Below are 16,981 nucleotides of genomic sequence, written 5' to 3'. Positions count from 1 at the left end.
TGATGTTCACGTTGCTTGGGAATTGTATTTTGCAGTTTCTGAGTTCATTTCTTTTGGATGTGAGTGACTGGTAAAAGGTCAGAGCTCTCAACAGAGCTTTATTCTGTTTTTCTCATCTGAGACTTGGATTTTGCTTGCTTTTAAGCAAGAGCCTGTTGCTGCTTTTCATGTACCGCTTACTTTTAGAAATGTTTTTGAGTGAATTTCTGGTTCAGAGGAGGAAATTGATCGTTCTGCCAATAGCTGGGTAAAGCAGAGGTGAAAAACAGGAGTTCAGTGCTACAGGGGCCTCTCAGATTTGTGCCCTCTGCAAAGCTGAGAGCAGGAGAGATTGTGTCTTCATTCTTTTCCACAGCTGTCTTGGAAGCCAAGAGAGCAGAGGTCTCTGCTCTTTTACAACAGGGGAAAATATGTGTTTTCATTCCTAAGATGCCCTTCTTCTTGCCATGCTCATTTTTAAAGTACAGCAGACTTTAATTTCATGTGTTGTACTGTGTAGATTGCTGTTCTTTGGAGCTCGAGGAGGTAGGCACTGAGCCTTGTGGTGAGGTGTGTTGCTGTGGTATCATTTTAAACAAATAATGTGCTGGGCTGATGACTGAGGGTGGGGTTTTTGTTGGGTTTATTCTCCAGGAGGAGGGAAGAGATTTGGGAGCTGACTGTGGCATTAGCTAAGTTAAAGTTTACATGGGGTTTTTTTAACCCAAATGAAAGTGTTCTCTGTTGAAAATCTTATGTCACAACTGATAAGTGTTAATACGAGATAGGTGAGATGTGTGGAAAAACTGAACTTTAGTGAAGAGTGGGGGACTGAGGTTAATTGAGACTTGCAGTGCAAGTTTTAGCTGTGCAGTTATTAGCTATTATGCAGTTATAGTGCAGATATGCACAATCCTGAATGGTATCAGAGCTACTGGTTGCTAACTATTGGCTTTAGAGATGGTTCTGGTCCCCAGACCATCCCAGCACACGTTGTGGTGTGATTCATAATAGGCAATACAGTAAACTGGTGTTGTGTCTGAATAGCTCATGATAGTGCCACTCTGTAGCTAGATGGTGCAATTTCTAGCTCTATACAGGCTGCATAAGCCTCCCAGAGGTTTGGGAAAGCAGATGAACAAATGTTAGTGCAGATTTCAGTTCTGTAAGCATCTGTCAGCACAATATGGCATTGCAGAAGGTGCATCTGCTTGCTCTAGATTTTCTGCCTTGGATGGCTCCCACATTTTAGGTGGGACAGGGGCTGGTGCTGCTGGTGGAGAACAGTCAGTGGAACAGACCTGCCTGACAGTGAACACATTTAGTCTCAGATTCCACCTTAGGGTAAGGGCTTTATGTTGGTCAGGGTTGAGGCGTGCCTCTGAAATGGTAGAACTAGCTGAGGTTGTATCTGATTACTAGATTCTGTAACCAGATTACTAACAAAGTGTCAGTCTAACTGTGTGGTCTCACAGGTGAGTACATGGAATCTGTACTTGTTGGGTAGGGCAGAGCAGGATGGAGTGAAGGCAGTAGTGGTGACTAGCAGTTGCCAGACCTGACTTCTTGCAGAACAGGAGCAGGTTGGGATGGCAAGAATTGTTTCTGAGGTGATGAAAGATGCCATAATAAGTTGTCACTGGAGAATTAAAATTAATACTGATTTTCTAGCTCTGAAATTCGGTTGTGATAAGCTTTCTGGGCTGCTCCCAGTGATGGGTGCGATGGGTGCAGGTGCTGATCTGTCTTAACTCATCCTTCCTGAGACACAGATTCCCAGGTGAACAAAAATTGATTCACCTTTACTAGTAAAGGTCCTTAAAAGAGCAGGTCACGTTCTGATCCCATGTATAAGTAGTGAATCATCTGTAATCAGAATATGAGTTTTGTTACACACAAAATATGAATTATTTTCAGACATTTATTTACCACTCTATGCCTTGAATTGCTAGTGCTGCTTTGAGTTTATCTTGAATAGTTTATTTTGGATTTGTTGGGGTTTTTTTGCTAGATCTTGTTTTCACTGTTTGGTAACAATACAGGAATCAAATGAGCAGCGGGGTGGGGGAGGTTTGCATCAGTGTTTCATCAAGGCAGGGAAGCTTTGGTATGCTGAAGTATTGCTTGTTGCTAGGCTACCAGAAGACCTTTCTGTCTAGAATATGAAGTTAAAATCCATGCTGGGTTTCTCAGTGATGCTTAGTGCATCTCTGTTTTGTTATTTGGCATGTAATTAGTCAGCCTCTCCAAGCAAAAATTACAGTTTTTCCTCCTTGAAGCTTTCAGCAGGCTAATTATTTTTTGTGTAACTGCTATTGCTAATTATGCCTTATTCCCCTGGGACAAATACGTTTTCAGCATGAAAGAGCCAATAATTGCCTGCTAGTCTGCTGCTGTCTTCATGTGGCATTGCACGATGATTTGTAATTGGCTGTGATATGGAGAGGGGCTGCTGGACATAAACAGTTCCACTTATGCAAGAAATCCACGCAACACAGGTTTCCTTAGCCTCATGTCTGGAAGGACCTGTGCATAAAGCTTGTCTTTGCTCTGTGGGTTTGAATGTCCTGGTATGTTTATGCAGAGTAAGGTGAGAGGAGGATGCGGTTTTAGTAGTTGCCTGGTTTTGTGAGAGTTGTAAGAATAATCGGATTAAAACAGTGTGAAATAGCAAAGGTGATTCCAGCTGCCAAAAGTCTGTGAAGAAGAAATACAGAACTACTTCTGTATTTGAGGCGCTGTTTAAGAGAAATAAGCTGTATGTTGAGCTTGGTCTGTTCCTTGGTTGGCGATCAAGCTGATGGATGGCTCAGAGGCAATGAGCTGAAAATGAGTGATTCTGGATTCCCATGTTATGCTGATAGTAAACCTAGGCACTGGATGCTGTTTTCCTGTTGTTTATAAGGAGAAAACTAACCTACATATGTGGGATGTTGCCATGTGTCTGTGGGTGGGATATGATTTGTCAGCAGCACCAGAATTAGACTGGGAGGTGTGGCTATGATAACACGGGTTTAGAACTGACACTGTGCTGAAGCTGTGTGCATTTGTGCAAAGAAATTTTCCATTATGAGTTATTCTCTTTGGATGTTGTTTTCACATTGAAACAGAAAACAAAAATGTATAAAAAAAGCAAGGAAATGCTCCTTCACGTGCATGGGGGTTGGGAAAATGATACAGTGATTTTTGAATCAGTGTTGTTGGCTACTTGTGGAGGATAGAAATGGGCCAGACTTCCTCTGTTTCTTTTCTATTACACAGCATTGTAAATAAGCATGTTCCTGCCCTCTACATTTTAAACCCTTACATTTAAAGCGGAGTGATGTGAGCTAACAGGCAGAGGAGGACAAACCGTGTTCAGCTGAGTGCAGAGCAGGCTTTTATTTTGGAGGAGGGGTGGCAATCTGCTCGGTCATAGGGAGAAGTCGTTTGGGAGGTGGAGAGTTTGCTGGTGGGTAAGTTACAGAGACACACACTGCAGGGCTCAGAGCTCTTCCCAGCAGCTTGGGAACACTGCAGATAATGACTACAGGCAAAGGTAAGCGCTACTGAATGTACCAGGGGCTGGTGGGTGTATTTGTTAGCCTCTTAATATTCTCCTGTTAATTTTCTTAGTAATACTATGAAGATATTGAGGCAGCTCACAGTAAAAGTGAAGCTTCAACAAATAGCCTGCAAGCATCTGTAGCACAGTGACATCGAGTTCAGTGTAAGCTGCTATGAAATACTATAAATGATTGATCAGCTTGACAGGGGTGAAGGGAAAGCATGTGTTCATGAGGACACAGAACACATTGTGACAGGGGTGAAGGGGAGCTGTTTTCAGGCTGCTTTGTGATGTTTTCGAGTTGTCACTAAGGCATTTGATCGTTGGCTTTTGCAGTATCAGTTGGGAAGTTTATTTAATTTGCAGCTCCTTCTGAGGTAACACTGAATTGTAGTGCCAAGAACGTGCTGAGTTGAGGTACCACCATCTTTCTGTGGGTTTGTTTGAGCTGCGTTTCTGTGACAGGCTGTCTGTGGAAGTCAGAGAGGCAGGAGGGAACCAGGGGAAATGGAAAGGCAGCGGAGCTCTGGATCTAGGCACTTGTGACAGATTAATTTATAGGGTAGAAGTATATATTGCGTTTATTTTTGGTACATCAGAACCCAGTGCCTCTTCTCTTTGCTTTGAGAGGAACTCTTTCTATTAGCCATTTGTGCAAAAGCTGGATCCTTTTTCTTCCTTTTTCTCCATTCATCGTACTGGCGTCCTGTTGAAATGCCTATTGCATTGTGTGGATTCAGCAGATGAAATTTAGGAAGTTTGAGAGGGTCAGTACTTGAATTGCGTGGATGCTGGGTGTGTTGATATTTACCTTCTCAAGAGCTACTGTCACTACAATCCAGTATCAATAGCAAAATTGGGATGTATTACCAAAGCCTATTAGCAATAGGATGGCACATGCATGTGCATGCATCACTTTGAGTGTAGCACTGATGTAAGCCCGGCTTTCAGTTCTCAATGATTCTCAAAGAGGCAGGAGTACAAATTACTCATATATCCTAAAAGAAGGTGGGCATCAGGAGTGAAGCTGGTTGGATTTGTTTGTGTTTTACATGCTTTGGCTTCAATGCATGTTGGGGAAACACGGGAAAGTATTTCACTGAGCAGAATGATGGTATCGCTTGCTTTCTGCTACCAGGGCAAGGGCTGCAGAAGTATTTTTGATGCAGATAACTTTGCATGATGTCCATGAATAATTTAGCCTCCTCCAAAAGCAGCTGAGCAGTGTTGCCTTACTCTTTTTTTTTTCCTCTTTTCCTTTCTCATGTTTTGATTCTGCAGCTCAGCCTTGAATATTGGGTGCTTGAAAGTAGTCTCCTGATAGTTCTTATAAGCTGATGTGCTGGGCTGTTTTTGTACAGAATCAGTGTTCCAGTTAGAAGTAAATTGCTGTCCTTAATCAGCAGCCTCAGCTGCCATAAGCTGCTTGGAGGAGATGAAATTTCTTGTACCTCTTGTGTAGCAACTTATTCATTTGATGAGATTTGTTTTTGGGTTAAGCATGTAACAAGTTAACTGAGATTGACTGCTGCAACCATCAGCTTCTGAAGAGGACAGCTTTCACCCCAAGGTAACTGGTGAGCCTACAGGGTAGGATTTTAATAGCAGTTAGAGCACAAGATGGGTCCCTGCATGACGAAGATCAGCCTTGCCCTTGTGGATGAACATGGTGTTTATAATGTACCCACAGCAGCTGCTGCTCCCATAAGCATGAGATTTTAATCAAGTATTCCAGTATCCAAACTAAAGAGAGCATGCTTGTTTATTAAAGAACTTTAAAGAATGCTTTTGCAAGCTTAAGGGTAGCCTTAAATCTCGTCATTTTGCATATTCAAATAATTGATCTTATCTTAGGCTAGATTGATTATGCTATTGAGTGCCTTTCTGAGACATAGACATACTAGTACAGATAGTGTGTCTGTCTGGCTTTAACATACAGCTGTAGAACAAGTCACTGCAGTTACAACCCTGTAAGACAGGGGCATGAAGAGGTCGTTTTCTCTAAGCACAGGCACTGGTTTGTTAATCCAGTATGAAGTACAGTTAACATGTTGTCTGTACTTGGCCCTGTCCTAGCATTACAGTACGTTCTTCCTTTGTTATGTTTGCTGCTCAGATATAGTGATGTGAAATAGAGCAAAACCCAACTGTGATGAGTGTCCTATTTTTGTAGCGTAGCATTAAGACAGCAAATACTGTGTAATGACTGGGTTTCTTTTGCCCTCTGAGGGATTTAATTCTGCCTTGCTGCTCTGACAGAGGAATCCTTTTGTTGCATTGTGCAAAGCAGTTTGAATTTTTAATTTTTTATTCCTCTGAAGCCTGAGACCATGGACAGCCCTGAATAATCTGTTTTGTTTATGTGTACATGCAGCCTGCAGGGAGCTCACTGCAGCCAAAGCCTTGAGAAGGAATGCTGATGACTCTTTCATTGCAGTTGGCCTTCGTAGTGAAGCCAGGTGAACCTAAGGACACACAGTGCACTGTAGATGTAAAATACTGCATTCACTATGTGGTGTCACCTGAATGGCAAAACTTACAGTGGTTGGATTTCCAGCCCAGCTCATTTTCCTCACAGAGCTGGCCCACCTTTCTTCAGCGCTGTAATGAATACCAGTAGGTGCTCGGAAGGAGGTGCCTGGTATAGATGCAGATTCCAGTGCTCGGGTCCAACAAATATGAAACATGATGGGATTTCTCTGGAGGCCAGGCTGAATGGTGATTTGACAGCATTGAGCTTTTATGTGCAGACACAGGAAAGACAAACTGACACTTGTTTCTTTACTGCAGATCTGTTCTTTGATGTTAACAGAGCTGACTGAGTTTTTAGTGTGAAATGAACAGTGCGCTTTGTAAAACACTACTTGACTGTGTTGTAATAGCTTTGTGTGTGGTAGGCATGACTGTATCAAGTCTTAGGGAGGGAAGAGTCACACCTTCATGTATGAAATGGTGTTGACACGACTTTTCCTCGTGTTTCCTTTCTGCAGCTGTCCCACTTAATGAGATTGTACTCCATGGCTGTGATGGGGGGGGGGGAAAGGTGCATCTGTCTTCTTAAGGAATGATGCACGTCTTCCATACCCATCTCTCCTGAGTAACGGGTTTCCAATCTCGTGGAGCTCTGGCTCATAATGAGACCTGACATTTCTAATTAGGAGCGCATTGTGAAGAATGGGTATAACTTTGTTTTGGATTATTTGATTTCTTCCACTGCCTTCCTCCCCCCCTCCTCAATTATTGCTCATGAATGTGAGAACAGGGCAGTCCAGGAGCCAGAGCTGTAAAGGCAGTGGCTGGGGATGCATCTCTCCCTCTGTAGCTGTGCCAGTGCATTTCAGCTCTGATTTACACTCCTGCTGTTTGAGCTTTGTGCTGGGCTGAGCTGATTCTGCAGAGATTTCTTATCACACACAGCTTTATGATGTGGAGAGACAATTACGCTCTTTTTCACATGAGACCTAAATCAGACCTGATCCTGAACTTCCACAGGCAAAATCTTTATGCACCAGCTCCCTGAAACTTATTCTGTAGCCTCCCAACCCCTTAAGCTTTATACTCATCTGATGCTTTCCTCAAATGTCTGGTTTTTGTAATATGCTGCGTCTTGTCTACTATTCTAGGTATTTGCTAAGAATCTAAGTTAGTTCCTGCTTATTCAAATGAAGTGTTCTCCTTGCTTGTTGTTCCTCTCCACGTTGTTTCCTGACACCTAATAAATGAGTTCTAAAGCAGTTTTGTCCCTATTTTTGTCCGTGTCATGATGGACATGGATGATTTAAGCAGCCCTGCACGTGCTGTTGCCTGACAGTGTGGGAGATCTGGTAGGATCCTGGGGCCTGGGGGGATTTTGTGACTGAGCTGTGCTAGATGCTGCAGAGCAGTTATAGATAAACATGGAGCCTTTCTTTTATCCAACTGGTCTGTTTTAAACATAAGCTTTTTTTTAGGATTTTGTTTGAAACTCTTGGTGGGGGAAAGGTCCATGGGGAACAACTATTTAGCATAAGTAGGCATGGTGTACCATCAGCTGCAGTGGGAAATTCCCTGTGGGCCTCCAGAGTGTGGGAGGAGAACAGTTTGGTTCTTTCTGCTAGCATCCATCCTATAAGGCTGCAGCACAGAGCCATCTAAAGCAGCACTTACCTTCCCTGGGCAATGCTTCATACTAGCAGTTGGGGTTGAGCATTTACCTGAGCAGTGTGAGGTAGTGCTCTGTGCCACCGGTGATCCCATCAGAAGGCAGGTGGTCTCTGCTCCCTTCCTTTGTTGGAAGATGAGGTACAAATGGCAATGAAAGGAGATTCTGGCTAGCATCTCATCTCTTAATTTTTGGGCTAGGACATTCACTTTCTGTCTTTAATCCAGATACCACTAACTCCAGAGAACACCGAATTGAAAAGTAAGACCTCCAGCAAGAGATTTTAATTTGCTTTCATGCAAGTTCTAGTTGCTTCTGTACCGTGGGGACTGCCAGCACAGCTTTATGCTTATTTTTTCCTTGAGCTGGTAATTTCTTTTTGTATGTGGCTGGTCAGTCACTGTAACAGGTCACCTAGGGAATCTCCATCCTTGGAAACTTGTAAATCTGGGCTGGATGAGGCCCTGAGCAGCCTGAGTACGGCTCTGAGCTCTCCTGAAAGCGAGAGGTTGAACTGCTTGACCTCCAGAGGTCCTTTTCAACCTGAATTATTTTTTTTCATTCACTAGGAGACAGGATTTATATAAGACCTCCAAAATCATCAGCTGCTTTTGGCTAGGCATTTCCATAGCTGTTTGTGTTAGTAAGCTGCAAAGATTGCTGGTGTCACTTGATATAGCATGTTTGCCTGTTACCGAACACTTTGGTTTATCCAAAGTGATAACAGTGCTAAAGGCAGGAGAGAATGTGACCTCTGCCAGCAGCGCAGCCTGATGTCAGCATAAAACACCCACAAGCCACAAGAGAGGCACCTCTAAAAAAGGCAGCGTGTATCGATGCTGTTTAACCTCTGGTAATTTGAAGTTAGAATAGAATTGATGAGAATACTTTATTCTAATTTTATTGATCCATCATCAGGATGACTGTCAAGATGTACACAAGCGTATTTCAATAGAGAATTAAGATGCTGATTACTCTTTGATTTTAACGTGGAAACTCAGAAGGTTTCTACTTAACATAGATATATTCCAGTTGTTCTAGAGGATCCGCTTGTTATGGATGAAGCTGTATCATTCCATTAAATCTTCATGTCATACTTAAAAATACCCGTTCTGGCTCTTCTGAACCTTTATTTTTAATGGTAAGATATTTTGATGGCTGAACTCTATTCCAGTTTCCTGCATAGGAAATGTGAATGTTTTTGAACTCATTTTTGACAGTCTGCAGACACGATGTTTACAAAAGGAACCAAAGTTATATTTGTTTTAATATAAACTGGGACCAAGGGAAAAAAAAAAACAAACTTCCCCAAACAAAATAATCATCAGTTGTTCGGTGTGTGAATGGGAAGGGGTCTTCAGAGGTTAGCAGGGATTGCTAGGATCCTGGGTTTTTAAATATTAATAATAATAAACTAAACAAACAGTAATAGAACACAGAATATCTGCCAGAGGACTTCCATTCCCTCCCTATGTTCTGCCTCTTGGTGGAAACTCGATTGGTTTTATTTCCAATTTAAGTGATTTAAGCAGAGATTGTGTGGTAGTAAGGACCCCTGAAGCTTTGCATGGGAAAGAAGGCAAAGCAAACAGCTTCAAATGAGGCCACTTACTTAGCTATTGACTTCTTATTAATGCCAGTGTGCGAAGGTGGTATTGTGATGTCTGCTAATTAAAACACCTGAACTTGTTTTCAAAGACGGGGAGTGTGAGGAGTGTAAATATAGTTGTCTGTCACGTGCTGTACTTCACATGTGCCCGTTCCTCTGTTTGCTGATTCTTCTGTGAGTGAAGACAAGCACAGATGGCTGCTAAAAAGAACCAGACGATTTGCCAGCATGGTGGTGTGCTTGCAGGAGTGAGCCTTGGAGTGGCTTGAGGCTGCTTTGATGTCAGTGCTTTTGATTCTTCATTTCAAGAGTTGAAATTCCTTATTTGTTACTTTATTTTTAGTTTGAGGGGGATTTATTTTGGGTTTTTTCATTCTGAAAAGGTGCTTGTTGACCTTTTGGTTATCCTTGTTAATGAACCGTTCTTTCTAAGTGCAGAGCCTAAATAAGAACAGGACTTGCATGGAGAAGTTCAAATGTAGGGCATGGCTTACTTCAGCTGTAGAGTCAGGAGGCAACAGACTGTATCATTCAGTCTAAGTGATGCCAAGAAGAAACCCTCACCAAAGGGGCGGCAGCAGCAGCATGGCTTCATATTTAGAGCTCAGCTGAAGCTTAGCAGGACAAAAAGCTGTCTGTGCTGCTTACTCTGAGCTTTGTCCTTCAGTTGCCCCTTGCTGTACATCATGGCTTTGTTGCCTGTGCCTACACAAGCCCTAGTCCTTTCATTATCAGTGGGTAGCCCTTCTATGGGAACTGTATGCTGTATTTACAGTTCTGCTTCTTCAAAAACTTTCAGGTAGGCTAGAAGATTTTGGGCCCCGGCTCCATCTTTTGCTGTTTGTGCACATGGAGCAGATGCTGATGATGGCTTCATGCTGCTGCAGCAATGCAGTCAGCACCCAGACACTGTGTAACTGCACTACTCAGCTTCTGCCTGTGCAAAGTAGTAATTATTGCTGCCTGGAAGTAAAGTGCAGGTGATTGAGGTGGGTGATTCAAGTGTCTCAAGGAGACCCAAGTGATTTACTCATGAGCCTCAAGTGAGCCAGGCTCATCCTGCTGTCATGTCCTGAGGGAGGCCCAAAACCTCATCTGTATGAAGACTGATGGCTGGTAAAGCAGATAGCCCTGTGTGAGGAATGATTCACCGCAGGTCCTTTTCCTTCTGAGCTTTGCTGCTGGAAGCAGTCTGCTGTTAGCTGCTTGCTTGGTTGTTGAGGTACTAGCAGCTTATATTGCATGCTGGCAATAACTGAATTGGTTGGAGAATGATTTACTGGATTTTCTTTTTCAACCCAGTCTGACATTTTCTAATCTGCTACTGCTGATATTCTTCCCTGTTTTCCTTCAGCTCACATCTTTACAGACTATAGTCAATCATGTATGCAGATTTATTTTAATGCTTGTTCTTCATATTGAGACTTTAGGTGGTCTAAGTAAGCAATGCCTGGAAACAGATGCTAATAATAAAAACTTGCTAATTTGGTCGTCAGCTCTGTCTCTACTTTCGCACCTCCTCCGTGCTATTAGCACTTCCATACCTGATAGTGTTTGAGTCATAGAGTTTGAGTGTTATTTTATGAGCCTACTGATAGTAATCCTGCCTGCCACAGTGATTATTAACACTTAGTTGTACAGAGCATATTGCTGACATGGTTCCTCATTCTGCTCTGATCTGCAGGAAAAATAGCAAATGCATAAGAGTCTGGAATCCTGAATTTTGCTATTAAACAATGTTGCAACTGAAATATATGTTTAACTAAAAATTACTTGCTGGTTAGGCTACTTTTGATCCATAAATGATGTTTATTTATGGTGTTGCCATCATCTGGATTCTTGGTGTTGCTGCAGTACAAATAATTAGCCAGTGAACTGAAAGGATGGATGGATGGATGGATGGTGCCTGATGGCCAAGTGGAGAGAATAATCTCTTAAGTTTTATTTTCTTACACCTTCCAGTTGGCAGGAAGAGCTGTCAGGGTGTGGGCTCAGCGTGGGCGTTGCTGGAACGGGTTGTTGCTTGTAGAGCAAGGTATCATGGTGCTGGCTAATCCGTGTTTGAGGCTATGTAGTAAAATCCCTGTAATTTTGGAGCTTTATAAGTATAAGCTTTAGGGTGGACTGTACATCCTAAAACTGAAATGTTTCTTGCCAACACATATATTTATGGCTTTATTTACTGCTTGACCCAGTATTTTACACAGCAGAAATACAGTAGCGTAATAGAGTCTGCAATAGTCTTGTTGACTTCTTTTTTCAGCATGAATAGCCTGCTAAAAAGGGCAAAGCTTGTTTTTAGGAGCCAGTTCTTAATATGGAGTACACTTATGGTTTGCAGTTTAGGAAAAAATGTAAATGTCATATATAAAGGGAAATAGTTCTTTCCAGGACTGACAGTGAAGGGGGGAAGGAGCTGCTATCTAATGTGTCTGTTTGTATTATCAGTGCAGTGATCTTTCAGGGTCACAGCTGTACAAAATAAAATGGCAGTGGAATCCAGATTTGCCTAAGGGAGAGAAGATATCTCAAGCTGTTTACAAAATGGTTCCCTACATTCATACAGTGACATTTTCTTTTTGACTTTGTTCCTTTCAAGTCTTAGATGGAGACAAGCACGCCAGTATAAAACCAGATATCTATATAGATGTAGATCAGTTTTGTTCAGTGTGAGAAAATCCCCATCTCTGTAAGACTGGGCTTAAGAATTTCTTTGCATCAGGATAGATTTGGAATTCTTCATAAGTGTTCAGATCTGAGGTGTTTAACTTCTCAGATGCAAATGGTTGCTGTTGCCCCCACCTGGTGGTTTCAGTGGTTTTTCTGAAGCAATGAGGGTGGCAGGATGGAATCCAGCAGTGCTCACCACCATTTCTGCATTTCATTCCACATCAGCTGCTGCAGGTTGGCACAGCAGTATGTGAAAGTGTTACAGTGAAGGAGGATTTCATTTTATTTCTTTTCCCCTAACAGTGGTGAGAATGAGTAATGCAGGTTCTGCAGTCGGCGTTCCGAGCATTGACATGTAAGCCTTTCTGGGTTTTAATCTCTCAAATTCCACTTAAATCCACGTTTGCTTTGTGAAGACTGTAATGGCTGTATCCAGGGTGAAACGTTTAGCTGGGTTGTGCTTGATTCTTGTATTCTTTGTCTGTGGTAAATGTGGGCGATTCTGCTTGGCTTAACTTAGCCCTCAAGAAAGAAGGTTAAATTATATTACCTTGCATTTGCTGTAGCTTAAGAGCAGCACAAAGGCTGTTTCTGCAGCCAAGCGGTGTCTTATAACTTGTTAAGCTGCAATAATTTGATTGTGGGTCTGAGTCCAGAGGGGAATTCAACCTTCATTTTACCCAACAGATTTTGTCCTTATACCAGGGGAGATCTTCTGTCTGTTTGTAAAAGGTTTATGCTCAGCTTCCACCACCTCTTAACAAATTCCGATCTCCAGTCTCAAGCAGGTGACTGATGTCAAAATGAGTCAACCACTAGTCCTACCTTAGTCCCTTGGTTTTGCTTTTCTTGGTGGTCAGGTGGTCTCAAAATTAGAGTCAAGTGGTAGAGAGATGGTAGGGGAACTGCTAGAATTCAGGTCAGAATAATCAGAAGTTTACTTGTTAGTCATAACGTTGTTCTAGTTCTGAGTCCCTTGCTTGTTGAAGGTTTAACAGTCCCTCCAAAATAGGAATATAAATTCAGTAGTCTAACATCGTTAATGACAAAAGGGAAATAAAATGGCAACAAGGTCTTGACTCAGCCCTTGTATCTTTTCCCCACCAGCCCAAACATGATGGTTTTATTTGCTGTGCCTAATGATGATATTTGTATATGGCGAAGGACTGTGAAGGGAAGGAGCTTAATATATCTTTTGTTTTAAAGGAGTTTGGAGGGTGGGAAGGGGGGGAAGAACGCTTTGGGAAAACAGAAGCCATGCAGAGTGTTAATATTTTATAAGCTCTGACATATTTTTGGCTTTGGAGCATTTTTCCCTAAGACTTCTTTCCTTAAGGCAGTGGTTTACTTAAAATGCAGCTTTGAAGGTAAGTGAAGAAGGCTTATGAAACTGGTGTCTGGATTTGGAGCTTTACATTCATAAATGAGGAATTCAGACTGTGCTTATATTGAAAGCCCTATTAAATATGAACTCGGTTCTTTTTAGCTATGTTATGAAACCATGTTCTCTACTGAAATGTGTATTAAATTGACCACCATTTTGCTGAAACCACTCCATGCTCTTATCTACAGGCTTCTGCTTTTTAAACAAGTGTTTTTCAAGGCTACATTTGAAGTCACTGATTCTCTTGAGCCTGCTTTCATTGTTTTTCCCTACAGTACTTCTGGGAAATGTAAAGTGGTGATTATTCAGTTGGTGTTATTCCCAGTGTCTCAAAAGAGGGTGAACAAAGATGGCTAGATTCATGGCTAACCACTGCTGCTCTCTGCCAGTGTATACCAAAGGAAGGTGTTGTGCCTGTGTGTAATATATTTCTACTGCCAGCTCAAAGAAGATGCTTAAGTAAGCTCAGGTTGATATTGAATGTGCCTTTGTAGACATTATAAACACTGGTGCAGCCTGCAGTTTTAGGCATAATGGTTCTAAAGCATCTTTTGTAAGATCCAGTGTGCATGTGGCTTCTCAGGGCCAGACTGATTGCAAATACACAGGTTGGTTGAGATGATGGAGTGGTGAGATTCCTCCAAGTGCCAGCTTTACCATTTAGATTCAGCAGAAACATTTATTTCTCTTGGTGCCTCAGGAGGGTTCTGATGCAGTCAGTAGTTACTCCTCGATGCTACTAAATACCCTGGAGCAAGAATCAGCATCAAGGCAGGTCCCTCTCTTCTTTCTCTTGGTGTCGGTTGCAGTCCAGTGCTGCAGAGAGCATAAAGGCAACTCTTCAGCTTCACTAGTGGTTGTCTCTGGAGCTCCTGATGCTGTTGCCAGCCACATCTACCATCAGCAGAAGCATCTCAAACCAAGTCTGGTAACCTTTTATAGTATACCCTTCGTCATAAAATCCAGCTTCAAATCGTTTTTAAATAAACCAGGATTCTTTGGTGTTTGCTTATGGGCCTTCACAGGCTGTAGCAATATGCTTCATGATATTATGCATTTGCTTATGCTATAAACTCCTGGTTGTTGTGCTGATCATACCTGTTGTAGTTAAGTCTTTCTCAATATGTGTATAGGTTGTAGAAATGCTGCCCTATTGTTCCTTTTATGGCGATTCTTTTGTCTCAACCACCTGTGGTCTTAGTCAGTCTAATCTCATGCTTATTGGCCCACTGAGCATTTTACAGTATTTCAAATGGTTAACTAATCACAATGTATTAATTATGCATCAGGCCAGGCATTCAGGGTGGAAATCATTGATGTGTAATGTGCATAACACCATCCAGTGTCTGCAGCTGCAGTATCTGTTCTTGCATTAGCCTTTAGCCAGGCAGATGAATGCCTCAGGACAGAAGCCTTGGCTCCTCTTGTCTGTGGCTCCAGGGGGTGCAGGCTGAGGGCCTTGGTTTTTTCCTTGGATGTCAATAACTGCTCACATTGGTGTTTGTTGGCTTGGAGGAGCTTGCGTGGGAAGTGTTGAGATGCCCCAACATCTTGTAGGAGGGAACAAAGGTCTTGGACAGGGCCAAGCCTGTATCTTCAGTAGGGCTCTGTGCACACCTTCCTGGGGTAACTTCACAGACCCAGCTATCCTGAGACTTATAGCAGAAGGAGACAGGGCTACAGTTTGGCATGTTTATCTCTGTGTATTTTTAACAGCTTACTGTTGCTGTATTTCTGCCTTCCCCACGCTGCAGTGTGCTCTGGGAAACCCAAGGCAATAAGATGCTTATGTCCTTTTTCTAACAGTGATTTGTCCTAAAAATGTCAGGCTATGTTTCTGTGTATTTGTTGTCAACGCTTTACAACGCAAAGCGCTGTGTTACATAAAACGAGCAGCCCTTCAGGAGCAATATGCAACAGCAGTAGAAAACGCAATTTCCTTTTGTTGACAATGATGTGAGTTACAGAGCAGTCAGCGTCTAGGTGAGCTAAACTGAGTGATAATTACTGGGCTAGGCTAGGATTTGTGCAGGCTGGAAAAGATGCCTTTTTGTGTGACATCATGGCAACAGATGGTGCTAATAGCTGGAAACCTGACCGTGGTATGTGGGTTGGAGGCACCTGGTCAGCCTGCACGCCGTGCTCAGGTCCTTCCTGGCTGAAAAGCATCTGTCCATTTAAAGGCTTCCATTCCTGGTGTGCCTCTTGATTCAGTTCATTCAAACAGAATGCAGACAGTTCAGGTTAAACAAAGCCGCCCATTGATTCTCTGGTAATCTGCGTTTTCAGATGGGATTTGGCAAGTAAAAAACCAAGCCCTCACCAGCAGATGTCTCCCTGGGAGCTCAGCTGAGCAGCTCCTGTGCAGCATTACTGTGAACCTGCCCTGCAAGGTACAGAGAATGCTATGGATCAGCTTCAAGTCATGGTTTGAGGAGAGCTAAATTAAGACTTGCATATGTTGGGATGTGATTTCTGGTTTTGCTGAGCCACTTGCAGGTGTTCTGTTTGAATAAACCAATTTTAATGGAAAGAAAGATAAATAATAAGCAAGATCAGAGATGCGAGCTTACCTTTCAACCAGAGCTTCACTGCTTGTGTGTGCATGGGGAGGTGGTGCCCCTTTGCTGCTACACAATTGAATTTTTAATGTTTTGCAAACAAACCAGAATAATTCACTTCCTTTCTTAAAATTATTTGCCTCAGTATTTTAGTGTATTCTTAAGAACGTAGAGCCTAACATCAGCACTGTAAAGCACTGAGGATTAATATTTAGTTGAAATGGAAAGCTATGTACTTTATCTGCTGTTTGGAAATCGAGGAACGCTTTCCTGCAGCTATCCCAGTCCTTCAATAAGGCAATTAATTCCTGTACTGCTGGAAAAGGATATTTCCTGACTCTAAAAATCCCCCTGCTCCATCCTGTATAAATAGCCTTTCTCATTGATTGGTATCTCTGGGGCTCAGGTTATATGACCCACTTTGTGTTTATATCTGTGAAGATTATGCTAACGAGGCTGCTGTGAGGAGGTGCGTTTTGCTTGCAGCTACTGCTGCTGTATTTAATGGGTGTTTTCCAGGGTCTGGAAGGAAAAAAGTGAAGGCAGCAAGGAGAGCTGCAGCAGTGAAACACAGAGCTAACACCCTGTTGTGGAGCACGTGATAGGCTTGGAAATAACTGGTGTGGTTGTGGAAGGCTGCATTCAGAGATAGCCATATCTTTGTGTGGGTGGCTTGGCTATTAACTGTGGGCTGTGCTCTGAGAGGCCAACCAACAAGCCCAGCTGACAGGGAGACTGTGTAGTTTAAGGCAGGGCTGGTTTGGTTCTTGAAACTGAAACCGTATGCAAACCTGGGCTTTTGAGTGGGGTTTTATTTTTGCAAGGCGTGTGTTGTGGATTTCCCAGTGTGACTGTGGGCTGGTGGAAAGCTGTGTGGCTGCTTGGAAAGGGCACTTTGAGAGTATTGTGTTTCCAAGGATGGCTTTAGGAGAAACAGATCTTTTTCTCCTTCTGCCTTGTGAGCGCATCTGTCTGTCTCACATTTTCTTCCCTCAGCTTGGGAGCAGGTTTTACATTCTGGTGGGACAAAGTTGGTAGTTGCTTCCCATGGTGGCCTGTGTGTGTGTCTACTGTTGGATGTCATGTCAGG

At 42.7% G+C, this 16,981-nt stretch overlaps 1 protein-coding gene across 50 annotated transcripts in view; it reads left to right on the top strand.

Annotated features, from left to right (window-relative positions):
• Positions 1–16,981, top strand: part of CLASP1 (cytoplasmic linker associated protein 1) — a 133,366-nt gene that overhangs the window by 30,090 nt on the left and 86,295 nt on the right. The gene's annotated exons all lie outside the window — the stretch shown is intronic.

This window comes from Coturnix japonica, chromosome 7 (genome assembly GCF_054131305.1).
Source record: "Coturnix japonica strain WE chromosome 7, WE-NBRP24, whole genome shotgun sequence".
NCBI lineage: Eukaryota > Metazoa > Chordata > Aves > Galliformes > Phasianidae > Coturnix > Coturnix japonica.
This window is presented reverse-complemented; position numbering and strand designations above follow the sequence as displayed.